The sequence below is a fragment of the Theobroma cacao genome, chromosome 2, assembly GCF_000208745.1.
Source record: "Theobroma cacao cultivar B97-61/B2 chromosome 2, Criollo_cocoa_genome_V2, whole genome shotgun sequence".
Classification (NCBI taxonomy): Eukaryota; Viridiplantae; Streptophyta; class Magnoliopsida; order Malvales; family Malvaceae; genus Theobroma; species Theobroma cacao.
The window spans coordinates 27,818,098-27,828,032 of NC_030851.1; the positions used below are offsets into that span (position 1 = coordinate 27,818,098).

Here is a 9,935-nt window from a genome sequence, read left to right on the forward strand (position 1 = left end):
CAAAAAGACCAAAAAGTCTTGCTGAATCTTATTTTTGTCAAACAAAGAAATCTATTTTTTTCTTCTCTTATTTTATGAAACAGCTAAAATGTCAAGCCCTATTCTATAATATACTTGTCATGTCATTCATGTGCTTGATAGAATGTTTGCATAAGTGAATGTATCGAAAAATCGTTAAAAGTCGGTATTGTACCTAGTGGTACAATTAAGTTGATTAAAGCCTCGAACTAGGCCAAATAAAGATTTTATGATGTATTTGAGAGTTATTAAATTTTAGAATGTCTTAATATGGTGATTCGGAGTTTGAGGATTGATTTGGAGTCCAATCGAGAATTTTCATAACGTAAGGGCAAAATGATCATTTTGCCACCCAAGGGCAAAATTGGAATATTAGATGATATTTTGACAAAATTTGATTAATTAGAGCATTATTTGAATTTGAGAAGTGAAAAATTTTAATTTTGATATTTTTTCAAATATAGGGGCAAAACGGTCATTTTACATGTCCACAGGGACATAATTGAAATTTTTGAAATTTTACACCACCATGACACTTGTCAAACCCATGACTTTCACTCATTATTTTTTTTTAAGTGAGAGATTATATGTGGTGGGAATGAAATGCTTAATTGTTAAGTTTTAAGCATGGGCTAATTACATGGTGACACGTGGTAAATTTTTATCCTTTTATAATTCCCTTTAAAAAACTAGTACACACTCCTCCCAAATCACTCTTATGGCCGGCCAAGCAAGGGAACAAAGAGAAAAACAGAAGAACAAACCCTAGGAAAGAAAAATTCAAGAGAAATTGTTGGATTTCAAGGAATCAAGCAAGTAAAGGTAAGATTTTTTAATTTTAGCTTGTGATTTACCTTTCCCATGCATTCTTTTTCATTCTCCATGGCTGAAATTCAAGTTTTCAAGAGGGAACCTTTGCTGGCCAAATCTAGAGAGAGAAGTTTTGGTGATGAATTTTGCTAGATTTCATAATATCCTAGTGTTTTTAGTCATTTTGTGATGTTTGGAAGGAAAAACAAGCAAGAAAATCACATGTTCTTCAAAAACCCTCTTTGGCCCAATTTATTAGGTGACTTGTTGATAATGGATTTTGCTGTATTTCATGTTAATTAGCTCGTAATTGATGATTTATGGTATCGGATATCGAAATCGAAATGAATTACGGTTACTGTGAATTAAGTCACAATTAAGCTCATTGAGGTACTTTGGTGTATTTGGAATATTGGAAGTGTAATGAAGATATTTCGAGTTGAATTGGATGTTTTGGCTAATTAAACAAGGCATAGTGCGAGTTAGGTCGAATGCCAATTCAATCCGATCATAATTGAACCCACATAGAACACCGTCTTTAAGTGATTATTCAGAAAATTCTCATTCAATGTCATGCATTCATATAGAGCCTGAAATAGTTTTATAACAGTTTGGCACAAATATATTGAATTACGTGTCGTGTATTATGTATAGGTGGTGAGCCCTCTGATAATGGTAAAGATATTGTGCCTGAGGATCGAGAATAGGAGTACTCCTACCACTCCAAACTCCCGTTATTGTGAGTAATCAGATGTTCATCTTAATTATCTAAAGTGATTTATACTTGTTTAAGATTTTAAAGAATAAGGCACTTAATTTGCAAATTATTATGTTTTACATTTTAAATGTTGGTTAAATGAATGAGATTTATAAATTATTCTAAAACTAAATGTTGATTTTCGAAATAGAGTAAGTGGAGGCTATACATTCGTATTATATATATATATACTGTCATGACCCAAATTACGGGCCATGACCAGCGCATGGGCCCAATGGACATAGTCCACTAAGCCCAAGCAAGCCTATCAATCTAACATGTTTATCATTCCATCATAAACTACTAAGTCACATTTCATAACTCAGGATCAAAGTAATATTAAATAATGCCAACCCATACTGGCATACCAATTAAGAGTACATTGCCTATAACATGTATCTCAATAATTTACATCAAGTTTGTCTATACATCTCAAAAAGAAGACTTGACTTCCAGCGGAGGGACTCGGACGAATGTACAGCTACTAAAAACCGAGACACCTACCAAAAGATGGATATAAGTCTACAAGGACACCTCGTCCTAGTTACCGACTGCCTCATGATCTGAAAACATGAAGTTGAAAACAGTGAGTATAAACCTAGTGAGTGAACAAGGAAGGGAACAAGCATACCATAAGGAATCTTTAACGAAATCATGATACATTCTTTTTCAAAACAATGCAATTTGTTTCTGTTCTTATTAAAAACCCATCATCAAGCCCTTAAATGATTAATCATTTGAAAATCATGAACCCATACATAACGAACCATTTGAAGAATGAAAGCTTTAATAATACGCAAGCAAGTCAAATGCGACAATGAATCTTCACTGCAGCGGAAAGGCATTCTCGCTGCAGCATAGCTATAGCGAGAATGAATTTTTGTTGCAGCGACGTTGGGATTAAGTTATTAGCCGAACGAGGGCTTCTCAATTGGCCGAGGATTTCTCACTAAACCTCCTCATTTTAAACTTAACTCATTTAGTCCTTAATGTTGGAAGTCCATGCTCCGATATGGTAGCAAAAAAGTGAAAAATAGGGCAGCAATTGGACAAGATAGGAGACAAAAATAGAAGGTTTTTCGCTGCAGCGAGATTCAATCTCACTACAGTGAAATTGTGACCCGGAAACAGAATGTTTCTCGTTGCAACGAGATTGAATCTCACTGTAGCGAAATTGTAACCCAGAAACAAAAAGTTGCTCATTGCAGCGAGAATGAATTTCGCTGTAGCGAGAAGCTACTATGTCATTCTCGCTACAGCGAGTTTTCGGCTAGCCTACCTCTCCAAAACCTGAGGGTTTCTCGCTGCAGCGAGAAATAGGGCACCAATGCAAAATTTGCCCTTCTTCCAAAGGAAAAACCACCCTGCTGAAATGTCCAAACCAACATGAAACACATAACAACTTCCCAAGGTTTAATATGTCAAGTTTCACATGCATTACAACCATAAACCATTATCCATTAATTTCCTATAACACGCATATTTACATATGTATATATGTATATGTATATACCCATCATCATCATACACACCATCCCATCATCATCATCACCAGCTCATGCGCACTCCCTACTCGCACATGGCTAGGTCATCACCGGGTTATGTGCACTTCCACTCGCACATAACCAGGTTATCCTCAGCTTATGCGCACTCCCTACTCGCACATAGCCGAGTCAATATAATTACACAACATTATATTCAAACATATATGTATATCAACATAATTCAGCCACATAGAAATTCATAATAACCACATATCATAACATAAACCATTTCTCAAGAGCTTGTTCCCAAGGCATTCATTTTTGAGAAAAGTTGTATAAAATCATTCAAACACTTTGTACAAAACAATCATATTCCCAAAACAATTTTGATAGGCAGTCCACTCACCGGTATTTTGTTGAGCCTTTAAATGACTTCAATTCCCCTAATAATCCAATTCGAAGGATGGGACTTCATTATAACCTAGGATCACATTAGCATAAGCAATAGGTCAATTCACACACTATGAACCCTAAAAGCTATCTCTTAGCTAGCTTTCAATTGCCACATTAAATGGCTATCTATGTTCACTATCTTAATCATAAAAAAAATAATGAACATACTCAACAATAAAACAGCTCTTAATCTAAATTACTAGCCATTATTCACAACTAAAAATCAAGCTTAGTTCATCACTCACCCTTGGTTTTCTTTGAAGTTGAATTCCCTTCCAATAGCTTCCAAATAAGTGGGGTAATTCTCTCTTTCTCTCTCTAGAATGCTCAACTAATGAGAGAAAGTATGAAAATAAGCTTTACCAAGGGTTTTGAAGTGAAAGAGTGAAAGAATACAAGGGTTCTAGTCAAAAGGGCTCAAAAGTATAAAAACTAAAGCTAGAGAGAGAAAATTTTGCAAGCTACATATCAAGCTTCCATGGAGGTTTTGAAGAAACGTGAGAGGGAAGAAGGAAGAAGAAGACAAGCTACTGGAAAATGGGAGAAGAAGCTGCTGAAAGAAAGTATTTATAGCCAAACTTATCCATTCCCTTAAAATTACGAAAATACCCTTGATTAGTTAGCTTGTTCTCATGCAACCCTATGTGCAATCTTTTTACTCCTTTGACACTGACACAAGGTCCATAATGGTCTAGACATGTTCAGGTTTGCGAAACTTTAAAAAGTTTTGACTCGGGTGCAAAATGACCATTTTGCCCCTGTTGTGAAAATTATTGTCATTTCTAGTTTTCTTCGTGTTTTCATCATTACACGTCATTTATGCAGTCTCATGCCTATTTAGACCTTAAAATATCATAAAACTTTCTTTTGGGAGCTTATTAGAGAAAATGACGAAACTACCCCTGGCTCGTATTATTACATATATGCTTAGTTACAAGCCTATAGAGGTTGGGGTCTCACATATACATGATTTGAATTGATGGCTTATGAAATTGTGGTAGCATGAATGGCTGAAATTGTGGTTTTGTGAATTATATAAATTATTTTGTCTTACATTGACAAGTTGGATAGTACTATATTAGCCATGTTATGTTGCCAAAATTTTATTGATTTGGTGGGTTATGTATTTAGCTTACTGCAGTGGGCGGGTTTTCGTGGACCAGCCTATTAGAGGGGCATGGTAAACCCCGTTATATTTTACCTTAGTATGAGAGGCGCGGAGAGTATCTCCTAATGTAAGTTTAGAGTTCACTTCACGCCGAACCACCACGTGAGGATGAAACTCAGCCAATGCCAAGGAATGGCTATATTTTGAAAGTAAAAACATGATTTATGGGTATATGTCATTTTAACATCCTCGACGGACTCGGTTGGATGCCCGGGCCAAGGTGCCACCAAGTATGAGTTTTGGCACAAGCCAAGTTTTTAAGAGAATCATAAGCCTTGTTGATTATTTTGATGAAATGTAATTATTTTATAGGAATTGAAATGAGTTTTGAATGTTATGAACTATATTATGATGAGATGATTTAACTGTCTCCATTTACTCGGCTTTAGATGTTATAGATGAATTTTGCTTACTCACTGGGTTTATAAAAACTCACCCTTCCTTTTCACCCATTTCAGGCTCAGGGCAGTCTGTAGATAGTCAATATGTCAAGGGATTGCTATTGGATTCGCATCCTTAGAAATCGCAAGTCTATAGTCTTGTTTATTTTGTTATTTTGGGGGTTCACATGTCATTGTAGAATATTTTGTATACCTGGCTGCGTGTGCCACTGTATGTATGAATTTATTTTGCTTTTACGCTACAAAAATTATTTACGCAGAGTTCTATAAATATTGTTTTATAAGAAAATGAAATATTTTATTTAATATTTTTATTTAGTTTGATTTGCCAAAATTTTATTTTAAATGGATGATTTAGATTATTAAAACTATTTTTAGATAAGAAACGTATATTTTTTGATCATATGTTGTATTTTCACCAGGTTTCAAAATTTTTAGGTAAAAATGACCAAAATACCCTTGTGTGGCAGAATTTGCTTTTGTTTGTTTTTGATTTAAAAATAGTTTATATTCTCTTAAAATATGATATTTAGTAACTGTTGCTCACAAGGGAGACGTAAAATTGATGCAAGAGCCTTGCGAGGTTTCGGTTGACATTCTGGGTAATGAATGTCACGACCCAAATTTCAAGCCATGACAGGCGCATGGGCCCAATGGATGTAGTCTACTAAGCCCAAGCAAGCCTATTAATCTGACATATTCATCATTCCATCATAAACTACTAAGTCACATTTCTTAACTCAAGATCAAAGTAATATTAAACATTGCCACTTCATACTGGCATACTAAACAAGTGTATGTACATTGTCAACAACATGTATATTAATAATTTACATTAGGTTTGTCTATACACAACAAAAGAATACTCGACTTCCAATGGAGGGACTCGGACGAATGTATAGCTACTGAATGCCAAGACACCTACCAAAAGATGGATACAAGTCTACAAAGACACCTCATCCTAGTTACCGGCTGCCTCGTGATTTGAAAACATAAAGTTGCAAACAGTGAGTATAAACCCAGTGAGTGAACAAGGAAGGGAACAAGCAACCATAAGGGAGAATTTAAAATCATGATGCACTTGTTTTAAAATAATGCAATTTGATTTCATTCATATTGAAAACCCTTCATTAAACCCTTAAATAATTAATCACTTGGTAATGATGAACCCACACATAACAAATAATTTGAAAAATGAAGGCTTCAGTGATACACAAGCAAGTCAAATGCGACAACGACGTTGGGATTAAGTTATTAGCTGAACGAGGGTTCCTCAACTGACTGAGGGTTTCTCACCAAAATTACTCATTTTAAACTTAATTCACTTATTCCTTAATGTTGGAAGTCCAAGCTCAACTATGGTACCAAAAAAGTGGAAAATGGAGTAGCAATTGAACCAAAAAGGAAACAAAACAGAAAGTTTTTCGCTGCAGCGAGAATGAATCTCGCTATAGTGACATTTTAGTCCCAAAATAGAATGTTTCTCGCTATAGCGAGAAGCTACAGTACCTTTCTCGCTGCAGCGAGAAGCAAACTGGTGAGGCTCTCAAAAACCCGAGAGTTTCTTGCTGCAGCAAGAACAAAGCAACATGAACAAGATTTCCATTCCCTCAATAAAAGCCATCCTGCTAAAATGACACCGACAACATGAAACACATGAAATCTCCAAAGAGCAATGTATCAAATTTCACATACATTTCAATCATATATCATTTTCATGCTCTTTTATTTCATAGGTAAAGATATGCATACATACATAAATAACATCCATATCATCATACACACACCCGACTCATGTACATCCCCCCATATTGTGCACATAGTTGGCTCCATCGTGTGCATCCCCCCACATCGTGCACAATCCGTGCCATCGTATACATCCCCCCACATCGTGCACACGGGCACTAGCATCATCCATCTCTCACACCACCATCATCACTAGCATGTGCATTCCCCCCACATCGTGCACACACACGGTTACAATCATCATACACGTTGTCAACTATCATGCACAACATATATATATCATCATGATGCAATAGTGCATGAATCCATAGCAACCGCATATCACAACACAAAACCATTTAGCAAAAGCTTGTTCCTAAGGCACTGATTTTAAGAAAAGTTTGTACAAAATCATTCAAATGTGTGACAAGTACATTATATTCCCAAACAAGTTTTAAAGGCAGTTCACTCACCGGTATATTGTTGAGCCTTTAGCTGATTCTAATTCCCCTAATGATCCAATTGAAAGGATGGGACTTCATTAGAACCTAGAATCACATTAGCATAAGCAATAGGTCAATTCACACACTATAAACCCTAAAAGTTATCTCTTAGCTAGCTTTCAATTGCCACATTAAATGGCTATCTATGCCCACCACCCTAGTCACATTAGAGTCAATACACCATCTCAATAATAAAACTCACACATCAACCACTAAACATTATCAACACTTAAAACCCAATGCTAATTTACTACTCACCTCAATAGCTTTGAAATTTTGAGATGCTTCCCAACAATTCCTAAGCTATTGTAGGGGTTTTTCTCTCTTTCTCTCTCAAAACCCCTAGCTAGTGAGAAAGCGTGTGGAAGTGAGAATTTTCAAGGGTTTTAAAGTGAGAGAATGAAATTCACGACATTAAAGCATTTTATCAAGGGCCTGTTCCTCGACACACATTTTTAAACAAAAGTTGGATAAAATCATTCAAATGTTTCATCCAAATACATTTACATCTCCCAAAACAAATTTTGAAATGTAAGTTCACTCACCGGTCTTGTTGATTCTTTTGCTTGACTCTAACCTCAACTAATACTCCAAATGGACATGTGAGGCCTTGTTGAAACCTATACACACACAACATCACAACCAACCCAAATTGGCATTAATATAATCCAAAAGCTCTTTCCTAATCAAGTTCCACTAGTTATTCCTAACTAGCTTCCAATTGCCATTAAATGGCTAGTTATTCACACTACTTTAGTCACCCTAAGAGTGAATAAACAACCTAATGATAAAACACTCACAAACCTCATTGTCAGCCATTATCAACAACTAAAGAATTTAACTCTAACTTATACTTACCTTGATGGTCTTTGTAGTTGAATTCTCTTTCAAAATTCTTCAAGCTAACAAGGGAAATCACTCTCTCTCTCTACATGTCCAGCTAGTGAGAGGAAGATGGAAGTAAGACTTTTTAAGGGTTTTAAGGTGAAAGAGTGAAAGAGCAAAAAAGGTTCTATGAAAAAATGCTCAAAAGCATGAAATTGAAGCCAGAGAGAGAAAGTTATGGAAGCTTTAAGGGAGGCTCCCATGGAGATGAAGAAACGTGAGAGGGGAAAGGAAGAAAAATGACTGAAAGCTACTGGAAATTGTTGGAGCTTTAGATATTTATATCTAAAGTTTATCCATTTTTCACATAAATTACCAAAATGCCCTTAACATGGTGGCTTTGTCTTCCTCTCATCTTTTGTGCAACCCTTTACTCTTTTGACACTAGGGCAAGGTCCATAATAGTCTAGAAATACTCGAGTTCACGAAAACATAAAAATTTAGACCCGAGTGCAAAATGACCATTTTGCCCCTACCTTGAAAATTATCATTATTTTTATCTTCTTCATTTATTTACCATCATAAACATCATTTATTCTGTCACGATCCGAAACTCTCATCGAGCCCATGACAACCGCTGTGAAGCCTCGACAGACATTCTTCACCCCAAATGCCGATCGAAACCTCGCAAAGCTCTCGTATCAGCTTTCGCACTTTCCCGATGAACAATAGTTATCAAATATCATAATTCCAAGGATTACGAGTCATTTTCAAATCAGAACATAACATTTTGTTTTCTAGCTCACAGGGGCATTTTTGGTATTTTTGGTCGAAAATCTCAAAACTTGCTAAAAATGTAGTAGGTAAGCAGAAAATATATGTTTAGTGATTTAAAAACAAATTAAGTATCTAAAACGTTCATTTGAAGTGAAAATTTGACCATTTGAATATAATAAAGATATTCAATAAAATAAACTATTTTCTTATAAAATAATTTTTATAAAGCTATCGGTAAATAATTCTTATAGCGTAAAAGTTAATTATATTCATATATACTAATAAGCAAATAACCAAAGCATAAAATTACTTTTATAGTGACACATGGGCCCCCAACTAACCAATAAGGTGTGAGTCTGTGAACCTACAATTTTGTCGATGCAAGGCTAACTGAAGTCCTTGATGCAATCGGCTATCCCGAGCTTGAAATGTGGGGAATTGAGGGTGGTGAGATTATAAAATCCCAGTGAGTAAACAGACACCATCTAAACTATCTAAAGGCGAGTAAATAGAGACGAATTAAAATATTCTTTTCCAATATATGTTTCATAATATGAATATTCAGTTTACTCAATTAATCAACATGGCTTATATATCACACAAAACTTGGCTTCTGCCAAAAATCATTCCCAGGGATGCCTTGACCTAGGCATCTGACTGAGACCACCAAGGTTGTTAAATGTCTTTACATCCAAAATTCTAGCCATGCTTTGGCGTTCGCTGAGTCTCACTCTCATGCGGTGGTCCACGTGAAGTACACTCAAATCTTTACCTCCAGAGACACCCTTCACACGACTCTTCGATCGAGGTAAGGTATATCTGATTCTGTGCCCCCTCTCTTAGGCTAGTCCACAGAACCTCCACTGCAGGGATTATGGATTATTTTATCTACCACCTGATTTATAAAATCTTTATTCGCATGACATGGCAATTTATCGCAATCTAGCCTCTCAAGGCTGAATACATAGTATATATAATTTTGATACAAATACCGACTTTGCCATTCATGCTCAC

At 35.7% G+C, this 9,935-nt stretch overlaps 1 long non-coding RNA gene across 1 annotated transcript in view; it reads right to left on the bottom strand.

The window, feature by feature from the left end:
• LOC108660850 overlaps positions 9,464-9,935 on the bottom strand; it is a 1,449-nt gene continuing 977 nt past the window's right edge. Inside the window, exon 2 of the long non-coding RNA XR_001926544.1 lies at positions 9,464-9,784. This is a non-coding gene — a long non-coding RNA (uncharacterized LOC108660850). The remainder of the gene's footprint in view (positions 9,785-9,935) is intronic.